The following is a 12,972-nucleotide window of genomic DNA, read 5'->3' as shown; positions in this document are numbered from 1 at the left end:
TATATCAACCCTATAAGTATCACCTCATCTCTGTTTACCACAGGGATCAGCTCTATTATGAACATCATTACTTTCAGTGAAAGTAATTTTGGTTAGTGCTTATTGTACTTCAGACATATTACATTTATCATAGACAAATGGTACTTGCAAGAAATTATTTTTAAGATGTATTTGCCCATACTTGATCTTAAAAATTACAAAATTTAATTTATCAGATGACAGGTCATGTGACTTTCATATAAGTTTCGTATAAGTCATATTTTTCAGTTTCATAAACTTTATATTATCGGTTGATATTTTAAAAATATTGATCTGAAGACTTTTTATATTTATGTAATTTCAGGGTTAATCCATAAAAAAAAAACTAGGTGAAAAATAAATAAAGTAACTACATGTTAAAAACTAAAAACAGTGTTTGTTTATTACTGGCAAGATGTTTCCATACAGAACCAAAGCGAGGAGTGGCTGGATCAACTGAAACATTTTGATTGCCTATTACAAAGATTGACTACAATCATGAACACCTTCCTGAAAGTTACATTTATTATGATCCCAAAATTTGAACTTCTCTTACCTTTAGATAATATCTAAAAATTAAATAGAGTTTTTTGCACCCTCTTAAAATAAGAATGAAGGGCTTTAAAAAAAAAATCATAATGAATGCAACAAACTAAAATATAATCACTGAATAAAATTTCAAAAACCTACTTAATCTAATTTACTACCCATCACAGAACTAAGTATAATGTAATAAAACAATCTGCATCAAAAGTCACACGAGTTGGTATCATTTGTAATAAAAATATAAATGTAAACACTAAAGACTGTAGCAGACAAGAATCTAACATCGATTTAAAAAAAAAAGAAAAAAGATAAGGTAAGCTACACAACACAAGGGATTGTTTATAAAGTTACTGATGTAATCAGGAAAAGGTTACAAGTATAGAAGAGAGTAATATGTTTTCAAACACAGCCTATTATAATGTCTATCTCATCAGTCTGAACTCTCTTTGTAATTCATGAGTATTCTCACAGTATTCATCTGTATGCTGTTCAATGAATCAAGCTTTAATTTTCTATATTTTTCTCAAGACAAGAACGGTTACTAGATAGTAATTAAATAATCGATGAATGAAGCCTTTACTTGATGAAAATCATCATAAAAAGAAAATGAAAAATGTTTGTGTAAGGGTAAAGTACCCGTAAATATAAGTCAGAAATGTGAGAAAAATACTAACAATTATGAGCTCGTATCAAAAAATTCATATAAATTTAATACAGTCAGTATTTGTTAAAAAGGAAGTCATAAACTGACAAGAGTTATATTTTTTAGAAGCTATTTGAAATTGGTAGAAATGATAAACACAAATAAGTCACTTTATTAATGAATAATTTATTCATTTATTTAATGAAAGGGTTTAATTAATGAAAATTTTAATTATATCGTACTGTACTTTCTGTATACGCAACAAGGAACTAGAAATAATGTTTACAATTTAGAGAAATCAGTAACAATCGCCTACACCATTTATTAGATAAACAATCAGCATTATCACCAGTATTGTTCAGAGGTGATACCTAATTAAAGTCCACTTACGTAAAAACGTTTTAACTTTCCATTGCACTGTATTACCTCCAATACATATTTAGTCACTGGGGTCTGATTATCACTATCTTGGTAATTTTATGGATAACAGACAAGAGCAACAACTGAAGTGAAATTAGATCTATAGAAGGGAGTATTACTTTTTAAATAAAATGAAAATGGGACTTCTCTTTTAATATTTAAAACTTAACGTCAGTAAATAAAATACATAAATATAGAATTAAAATAACTTCAGAAATCTAACATTTGGTCGATGGAGAATCAATAGGATCCCAGATAACTTGTTATTTTCATGAACTGATGCTACAATTAGAACTAGTGTTTTCAAAAAAATAAATGTTGCACAGTAATGATTAATTCAAACGTAGAAAAACAGTTTCACTTGAATTACTGAACTCTGGAGTTACAATTTTCTTTTAACTGTGATTATGAAATCAGTGACTTAGGACGTTAACATTATCTAATTCCAATAAAAAAAGTAAAACTTACCATCAGTAAGGAGGAAACGTCAAGATAAATAAATAAATAATAAAAATTGGTACATATATATATATATATATATAGACTCTAGCATCTCCAGCACGGCTTTGTCCATGTTGTATGGTTACTTGCAATTCCCATCTCTTATTTAGTGCCTGACTAAATATCAGGGGATATTTAGTCAGGCACAGTTCAATTCGCTTGCCCTTCCCATCTAGTCAAAGGGCTCTGCCCCTTAGACCTAGACCCTGCTGTCCAAAACTCATACTTATGAGAATAATAATGATAAATAAAAATTAAAACCTGTTCAATTTATAAAAAATATCAGAATCGTAATTTTTTCACAGCAACAGCTTGGTCAATACAGGATACCACAAAACACTGAGTGATCTAAGAATATGCATTTTAAAACAGTCGGCTACCATCTTAAAAATATTTGTAAAACTAGTTAACTGTACTTTGTTATATAAAAATGTATTTTATCTGGGTTAACTGGATAAAATACAAAATGTTTGTTCTTAACATTAGCTGACAAACACCACGATCTGTGACCACACTTCATTTCTTTTTTTTTTTTAATTTTTTAACTATTTTTATCTTATGTTTTTTAGACAAGTAACCAGAGGCAGGTGCAGCAATTTGTGGTGCACATACAGTAACAATAACTGTGTTGGTTGAGCCACCATGCTGTACACAATCGCACCCCTTAAAAAATCAAAATTCAAAAAACTTGAAAATGGTCTTTATATTTATCTGAAGAATATTTGCAAGCCACAATTTAGAGAACATCTTGTTTAGTACAGTCAGAAATGGGGAAAATTTGCATCATAATTCCAAATTTTTTTACCTTTCTTCACCCTTTTCAAGGTAGAATTTTAAAAAATGTAGAAATTTGTTTTTAGATATTTACATGAAAATTACACACACCAAAAATAAAGTTGATATCTATATTTGTTCCAAAAAATAAAAATGGTCGGGTTTCAAGAAGAATTTAAAATCCATTTTAACTTTTTAAAAATTGGAATTTCAAAAAATCTTGAATTAGATGTTAGATATTCATATAAAGAATACACACATTAAAAATCAAGTTGATATCTTCAGTTGTTATCAAGAAATTAAAAAAATTGTAAATTTTATTGTTACTCCATTTTAACCATCTAAACTTAGAATTTCAAAAAATCCTTTCTTAATGTACTATTACACCGTAGGAAGAACATGTTACAAATTTTCTTCAATTTATCTTTAGTAGTTTTTAATGGGCATTGATGAATCAGTCAGTCAGGACAAGTTACTTTATAGGTGCTATATATATATAGTATAGTTAGTTTATAAATAAATATACATGTGTAAAACAAAAAAATCATTGTCAATACACCAAAAAAGAAAGTTTAATACAAACAATTTACAAAAAAAAATGTTTTTCAATGGATTCACAAACAGTAATATATACCTGGTAATGAATTACCATCATTGCGCAAAGAAACTACTTGTCATGATCAACTAAATTGAATATTGATCAGTTACTATTAAAATGTTATGTCAGTTTAAATTGATCATAATAAAAATTTACCTGTTTACTTGTGTGTTAATATTTGTACTACTAAATTAAATATTTTTTTTTTACACATCAAGTTTATATTACTATTTTTTCTGTTTCTAAATTATTTTTTACTCTTGTTATTGTATGAGATACCGACATTTGAAAAATGTTTTATTTTTGTAAACTCTAAAAATCTTGGTTACTTTTACCAATATTATTAATTATATTTGTTTATAATCAGTACAATTAATTTTAAAAATGTCACAGGTAGTGATATATTTTTATTATGATCTTTAATTTTTTGTTGAATAATTTATTATAATAAAAAGAAATAGCATTTTGGTGTGTTTGTAAGAGATTTTTTAAATTAAACTACATTCTAGACTTGTTTAATAATAAAACATTCATACAGGGTGTCCAGGCTAAAGGTATCCAAAAATAACTACTTGTATTAAAAGGACAAGTTAATAAAATTCAATAATTTTTTGTTTAATAAACACAGCAACTCACAAAGTTTTAATGTAGATAAGTCAGTTAAATGTGTGCACCTTTGGTAGCTTGGCAGACATCTAGACAATTATCTTGCCAGGTGTTAAGGAGCACCTGTGGCATTATTAGACTAACAAGCTTTAACAATTCTCAATTTTAAATAGTCCCAAGTTTCCAAATCTTGAACTTTTCTTTGCTGCACACAAATTTTAATAAATCCCCAAGAAAAAAGCCCAAAGGTGTGTCTAGATCTAGGTGGCCATGTGGTTGGACCTCCGAGTCCGATCCAACATCAGGGGAAAGTGTGATGGAGTAACATATTGTTGGAAACTGAATCCTGCAGGTATCTGAGGAAAACCAAAGTTCTCAAGTATACAAAAGTATGTTTGTCCTCTTACAGTGGGCTTCATGAAAAAAAAAACAGAACAATGATGCCATTTTTATGTAGTTCTAACCAAACAATGACTTTCAGTGTGTTCCTTTCTTTTTTATTACTGTATACAGGTTTTCAGTACCTCAAATTCAACAACTGTATCTGTTAATTCTCCCCCACACATCAGAAACTGCTTCACCATAAAATAGCAATGTATCAAGATAATAATGATTGTTTTTGACACGGTGCATCACCTCTGCAGAAAATGATATCATGGTGGCAATCATCTGGTTTAATGTGATGAAGTTGTAAATTGAACTTTCGCAAACAGAACCACTTATGAACAATGTCATGAACAGTGGAACAAGGGATTTGCAGTTTGTAATTAACCAAACTAATTGACTTTCAGGAATGGCAATGAATGCATCATGTACATGATCCAGTCTCGTCGCTAACTACAATTTTTGAAGGATTTCCAGTGTGTGAAATCAGCTCCCAGTTTCTCTTAAAGTTTGGATATAGAAAGATCGATATTCCATTCAGTTCATATAAATCACTGAACACATCTATATTGATTGAAAGTCCGCTAACTAAAGCATGCACTGAAACTTCTGTTGTGGGGTCCACATCTCAACTAACTACTTCTTACTAAAATTGCATTGAGTCGGCTTGCCGGGACATGTGTATTCCAGTGACCTTGAGAGTATAAAGAACAAATGTTAGGAGACATTTCCTGTTGATGGAGGCTACGTTTATGAGATGACTGGTTTTCTAAATATATGTCATTATTTTAGGATACCTTTAGCCCGGACACCCTACACACTTTATTCCTCTCCAATAACTACAAAAAAAAGAGGAAATTTATACTAGGAAACCTAATGTCTGTAATGCAAAATCTCTGGTCCTCAGAAGAAATAAGGCAATAAATTATACAATAACACCTGGATATAGCCTAATCACAAATAGCAAAAAATAACTTCAGTAATTATTTTGCACAAACAATTCTCAAAAAAATGTTAGCAAAAAATGAGATGTAAATAAATAAAGCTTTTATTCTAATACGCACATAATAATATATTTTATATATCTCATCAAATGTATAAGGAATCACAATCACTGGAATGCCATTGTATGAGAGAAACAAAAAGGAAAAACTCCCCAAGTAACAAAGGTTGTCTGAACAACTCTCCAAGGTCAGTGAAGTAGTCAAAGAAATAAATCATTTCAAAACTAGACTTTGCAAATTTAAAAAAAAATCCTTTAAAAAATCATAAAAAAGGTGAATATGGATAAGACCAGAAGATATAGAGATAGATTATGCGATAATTAGGAAAATTTCAAAAGTAAATAAAAATCTGAGTAATATACTGAAAAACTGAACACTGATTCTGACTACAATCTTGCTGTTATAAAATGCAAGATGAAGATGAAGAAAATTAAGAAAAAAATTAAAAACAAAGAATTGGGACACAGATGAAACTAATAGAGAATAATGAGGTGACAGTACCTGAACAAATCACGGGCACAGCAATATAAATTATTGCTAAAGAAGATTCAGTTAAAAATAAATGGATAGATTAAAAAAAAAAGGAATGATTAAAATAAGAATGGGAATTTTAGGAGAAAATAATGAATAACAAAAGATTTATTGATAGAGGGTCAACAAATTCTAAAGATGATAAAACCAATAAACTGTATATATAATTTAAAAACAATATAAGTGTAAAAAAATGATGTATTACAATTATTTTTTTTTTTAGAAACAGAACAGAATATACACTACAGATTGGTATGTACAATTTATGAAACTGAAAGAGTAACCCCAGATCTTAGAAAAATAATTGTTGCCAAACCAAAGAAAACAGTAACAGACAGGTGAGAATCACTATGCAATAAGTTTTAATACATCATGCATAAAAAATGCTCACTAGGATAGTTTAAAGATGAATAGAACGTGTGGCAGAAGGTAGACTGGATGATGATGAATATGTCACTTCAGAAAGAATATGGATAGGAATCAATTCTGCAACATAAGACTAATCTTAGAAAGTAAGCTTCAAAATAACAGTCATTTACATGGCATTGGTAAATATTGAGAAGGAATTTACAATGCAGAAAAGAATAAAATGATTTTAAAATAGAATTACAATGAAATAAGGAAAGAAGATAAATACATGATCAGCACAAAGATCAAGCAGCCTTGCTAAGTGTTGGTGAAGGCTAACTCTGATTCAAAAATAGGTCTGTCCGTATTACTTTAAACATATATTTAAAAGCAATACAGGGATAGAAAATCTAATTTAAAAATGGAGTAATTGCTCAAGGAAACTGACAAAAATATTTAATTTTTTTTTTGAAGAAACTATGAGTTACAAAAACCTCTAATGGTATGATATTACGAGGAAAGAAGTTTGATAACAAAAATAAGGGAGAGAAATTTGAAAATAAGTAATGACAAGAGAAGATTATGAAATGTGATGGAAAGATGAAATGAAATCTATTTAAGCCAGAATCTTGTTAATCAAGTCTAGTAAAAGTTTTAGAAGAGATGTAAAAAATATGACCATCTAAAGAGAAAGAGAAAGACTGAAATATGGAACTCACAGAATAGATTATTGAGAATGTAGAAAGAATTAATATGCTGAAATTAACCAATTAGCACAAAATCAAATAGAATGAATAGCATTAAATTCAAACAACAGATGAATAAAAAAATAAATTCCTCAATAATCTAGTTCATTACAGTAGCCAATAGCAATATATAATTTCATTACTGCCAACAAATCTAAATTTGTTCAGTATGCAGCAAAGAAAAGGTAATATAATACTGAACCTGCCATTTTCACTTCCACCTATCATGAAGAATGTAACATGAACATTGCAAACAATCATACTGCTCCTGAGATCCATTTATGATTATGCTGTGATAACAGTAATACTGTTATGGCTGATAACATTGAGAAATCACTTCCAGAAATTTAGAGAGGAATGTCTGCACATAAAATGAGTATGAGGTAAATTAAAAATAAACAAATGAAGGAGTAAATTGAAGTAAACACCATTGAATCATTAAATTATAACTACTAGATTGGTAAGGTAATATTTCTGACAGAATTCAAGGAACCTAAAATCAATATAACACTGACAGTTTATGTTGACATGCAGAGGCAAAGGATGCAATGTCTGTTTTGATGAACTTCTTTGCTCACAGAGCATTGTTCTTCTGCACGACAATGAATGGCCCCACTGCGCAGATTAAACAATTGAGCAATTCAAATGGAAGATGTTTTTTCATCAGTTTGGAGTTAGTAGTAAGCAAATCCCATTATTTCAGTGAAGTGGAACCCAATGCTTTGAACCCAAAGCCCTTTTCTATTAAAGTGCAAAAAAAGTGACATTAGTCATAACACACTTAAAGTGACAAAATTAAGAAACAATGGGTTCAACAAATAAAGGAATAAAAAGTGAGCTGTTCATTTATGCCATATGTCATTGGCATGTACCAGTTATTTTATAACAAAAAAGGTTCTGTTGTAAACCAGGAAAATCCATAGAATACTATTTTATAATCAAGCCACTTTATTTTATTAGTAAGTAATCACACTGGTTCAATTTAGCTGTCCGAGTTTCTCAGCATGATAAGACCAGCCACAAGTAAAATAATAATCTGATATGATATTTGCAAAACCCTATACAATACAATCATTTGTAAATATTTTCTGTGCATTCAGCAATTTTCATTTCAACCTTGAAATAATTAAATAGAAATTGCATTTATACAATGATTAAGACAATGGAATTGCTTTAATATGCTGATAAGTACAAAATTACAAAAACAATAAAACACTAAAGTATGTCTTAATTAAAAATTATTACATGCTACCTCAAGCCAATAATTAGAATTTGTCATAAAGTTATTGTATTACAGAATACAAAGTATATCAAAAGTTTCACAGCTGGCTTTTAATTAAAAATTAACCTCGCAAAAATTTCAAACGTAACATAAAATATATAATTAAAATTTTTTACTTATAAAAACTGAACAAATCAAGTAAATTGAGGCAAATCCTCAGTTATAGAATGCCAAAAAACTCAGCAAACAACAAATTTATTTTTTACTGTAAATAAACAGATTATTTCTGATATTATAAAATAAAATGTTCCTTTATTTGTGCACTTCACTGGAAATCATGGGAAATGTAATAACAACAGGAAAAGTCTAATACAAAAATAATTTTTACAATCTATGATACATAAAATAAAAAACTAAATATTTAAGCATTTAAAATAAAAAAACTAAATATTTAAGCATTTATCATATTTCAAAGTTGTATATATTTTTACAGGTGCACAGATTTTCAAATGCAATTTCTTTGAAATAGATCATTAATTATGACTTTTTTCATGCTTGATGAGAGCTAACCTTATTAGGTCTTTAGATATGGACAAAAATTTTTCATTCATTAAATTATCTACCCAATAGCAACAGATTCAATTCAATTCTTTAAAATAATATTAAAAGAAAAATTTATAATATATATATATATATATATATATATATATAATATATATTATAAATTTATTTAGGTTACACTTTTCATAGTCCATTTTTCCACTGTTTATAAATATCTATATACAATATAATATTCTTTCAGCCTCCGCAAAGCACAGAATTAGAGAAACACTATTACCTTTAATTTTTTTACTTCATCAAACACTTTCAAGTCTAAGCCCATCCTCATTGATATTTTTTGTAAATTCTTTTATTCTTTTTTCTGAATACTTTTTCATTCCTGACTGAAAAAAATTTGTTCTAAATTTACTTTAAATGTTTTAAAAAAATTTTTTTAATTTTTTACTTTATTTTATTTTAAACTAACAATTTTTACAAAATGTAAAAAGTTAATAGTTATTGTGTAAATTGTAAAAAGTTTAAGAATTTATAAAAAAAAAATCACTGTGGATGGGCTTAGGCCCGAAAGCATTTAATGAAGTAAAAAAATTAAAGGTAAAAGGAGTTTCTTTAATTCTGTGCTTTGCGAAGGTTAAAAGAATATTATATTGCATATATAAATTATTATTATTATTATACTGTGTGTGTGTGTATATGTATTAATTAATCTTAATATATATAGTAATTAATTAATCTTTGACTAAATTAAGATAGGGTTCTAAGGTACTTTATGAAAAGTAAATTGTGTATATATAAATATATGATTATCTTAAATTATTTTTTGGCAGGAGTAGTCCAAAAAATATGTTTGATAATGTCTATTTTATTAGCAAAGAAGAAAGATTTTTCTAAAACAATTTGTCTATGAATACCATTGAAGCAAAGTATGTACTATTTTTAATAATAATCCACATGAAATTAACGCTTAGTTCATTTCCAGTTACTATTAATAATCTAATTAGGAAGTAGTGCCAACATTCTATCGTAAATGTTATAATCGAAACATACAAAAAATGTAATAATTTTTGTTTGGGCTAATAAGATGTTTAGAAAGAAAGTATTCAGATTTCACAACTGATGTTTACAGTTTTTCAGTTTCAAAATATAAAATTAACATATAATTCAAACTAAAGAAAAAAAAATCTGATATGGACACCACATGACTTCCTTGTACACCTATTAAATTACATATACACATTTAAAAAAAATGAAAAGTACATAAAATTTTATTTCATTAATACTTTCTGTATTTTTTCATATCATTGTTATTGAATTATTATTCATCGTAAATTTTTTTTTATTAATAAATCAATATATTTAAATTTAAAAAAAAAGTTAAAAAAAAAAAAAGACAATGTCTGATTTGAACTGATGTTCCTTCCCCTTGTATGATCCAAATATTTCATTAATTAAAATTTCATTTGGCTACAACTCTGGAACCAATGAAAATAAGTACCATTTATATCGTTGAAAAGCTCTCAATGAGGGCTTACTACTGCAGTTAAGAAAAAGTCCAAACTCCAAATTTTTTAGATTTTGGACTTTTCTGACACTTTTGGTTCAGTTGATTGCAATCAAAAGGGGAAGTGCATAACTAGATGTTATAGCAATCCTAAATCCAAAATTTCAACATCCTATGGCTAATCGTTTTTGAGTTATGCGAGGTACATACGTATAGACGTCATGCCAAAAATAGTCAAAATGGATACTTCTGTTGAAATCTGAAAACCGAAATTTTTCACGATTACTTCCTTTATTTCATCCAAGGAAGTAATAACATTTTTCTCTTTGCATTTAAACTAATGTAATTACTAATTAAATTTAGCATTTAATTTTTTCAATTAAATACCATAAATAAATAAAAAAACATGAGTTAAAATTCCGTGTGTAAAGGTGTGATGAAAAAAAGGTGTTACTGTATATGAAAGCTCTATAAACAAACATCAAACTTAAGTTATGTACACAAACTGTAGCTTTCGTTTACGTAGTTGAACATAATTACTGCAACTGTGATTATTAACATACAAATATATAGAACTACTTTGTGTTACCTTAACATTATATTAAATAACAATTAATTCTTATTAAAATTTAAAATGTGCAATAATTACATTTAAACACTCCATTATAATGTATTTATTTACACTACACATAGTTAATTATATAAAATATTCCAACTTTTTACTTATTTCATTCAATAAATATATAGATAATCTCAATTTCACTATCATTCAATACTGTCCACAGTTCAGCAATGGAAAAAATTACTTGATCAGCACAACTGAAAGAAGTTAAGTACATTACTAAACAAAAAACTCACTTTAAAATAGTAAATGATAATGCACTTCTCAAAAATAACGCTGATCAATGAATTTAAGATGGAAAGAAGACCAATAGAAATAAGTATGCGACTAGGTTAGAGTAGACAAAATTATAATTACTGTCCTTTAATGATCATTCTATCTATTCTGCTTCACTTTTTTTTTTTTCTAAATTTAAGTACTAACTCAAAACTGGTTTTTAAATAAAATAATTACACTTATAAATTAAACAGCTACTTTCTTGTAAACTGGTCATTAGCATGTAAGTTTCTATGAAGTACATTTTATTGGTAACAATAGGCTTAAAGACCACTTATAGTTTGGTTAACATGGTCTAAACATTATAGAATTATATAATTATAATATATTATATTACAACTGTATTAATTAGTTAAAAAAACAAAATTACAGTTATATTTAAGTATGAAATTTGTTTTACAAACTGCAGAATAGATCTATAGACCACACAAACATACCTACTACCTACGCAATCAACAGCCTTCTTCAGTCAAAAGTATCATTGTTTCTACGTGAAATCTGTAAGTTGGAATTGCTAGCCTTTATTTTTAACCGGAAGTAAATATTATGTCAATTCACTAAAATAAGGTTTCTTGATAATCAATTTTAAAATATCAAAATTTTACTACACGCCCAATATTCAGTTATTTTAAAAACATAGAATGCTTTTTACTGAACTGAGCCTTTCTTTTAAAATAAAACAGACATACAAATATGAGTATAAGATCACTTAAAAAAATAACCAACATTAGTTTCAATTTAAAATAAACAGATAATATTAATTCATGTTTTTCAGCAAAGAAAAGGTTCTCGATTCATATGAGAATCATTGCAATATGCTAATGAATTCTGGGTACAGCTAATAACCTAATAAAAATCAAATTTTTGTTGTGTTAAAGAACACAATTTGTCACTTTGAATTAATGGTTACCTAAAAACACCTGGTTGTCATTAATGGTGTCATTAATATGTCCATCTGACAGATAGCTTATTTGATCTCTCTATCAAAAAGATCTCCTAACTCTAGATGTGGGGTATTGCATGACTTTAAAATAAGCACACTGTTTTAATATGAAAATTAATATTGTCATTTTTCTATGTCATTTTTTATTAACAAAAAACCATTAAGAATGATTATCATAAAATTCAGGTATTGTTAAAGAGAAAATGTTAGAACTTAACTGAAAGAAAACTTAATATTAAACTGAAATAAACTTTAATCAAAATGTGACTGGGAAGGTTTTTTTAAAGTTTGTTTTAACTATTAAAGCTTAGCAGTACTATGGCCATCATTATTTGATCATGGATTCTATTACAAATGCAAACAGAAAATTTATATCAGAAATTATAACAGAAAAACAAATTATTATCCTCAAACAGGAAACAGAATCTATGCACATAGAAGAAAAGCTCCATAAAAAATATTGAAAAATCGTATTGATTAACGGAGCTCTGAATGATAAATAAATATAAAAATTCATTGCACAAACTTAACTGTTTAATTAACATAATCTGGAATATTTACAATGAAAACTTAACAACCTCATTTAATAACAAATTCTGATATTTATAATAAAATACCAATTCTGATCAGCCAATAATTCTGTACCACAACCTAAAATAAAAAATCATCAAATTTAGAATTCAATTATGACAGAAAAAGCTAGTTAGTCTACTATCACAAAATTAGTT

At 27.4% G+C, this 12,972-nt stretch overlaps 1 protein-coding gene across 3 annotated transcripts in view; it reads right to left on the bottom strand.

The window, feature by feature from the left end:
* LOC142325050 (WD repeat-containing protein 20) overlaps positions 1-12,972 on the bottom strand; it is a 65,386-nt gene that overhangs the window by 50,744 nt on the left and 1,670 nt on the right. The window contains exon 1 of one of the 3 annotated variants that reach the window (XM_075366337.1): positions 6,417-6,451. The exons of the other annotated variants lie outside the window; for them this stretch is intronic. The gene's annotated coding sequence lies outside the window, so the exon portion shown is untranslated. Of the gene's footprint in view, positions 1-6,416; positions 6,452-12,972 lie in introns of those variants that run through there. 3 annotated transcript variants of the gene reach the window in all.

Source organism: Lycorma delicatula, chromosome 5 (assembly GCF_047948215.1).
Source record: "Lycorma delicatula isolate Av1 chromosome 5, ASM4794821v1, whole genome shotgun sequence".
NCBI classification, from domain to species: Eukaryota; Metazoa; Arthropoda; class Insecta; order Hemiptera; family Fulgoridae; genus Lycorma; species Lycorma delicatula.
The sequence above is the reverse complement of the archived record's forward strand: the minus strand, read 5'-3'. Positions and strand labels throughout refer to the sequence as shown.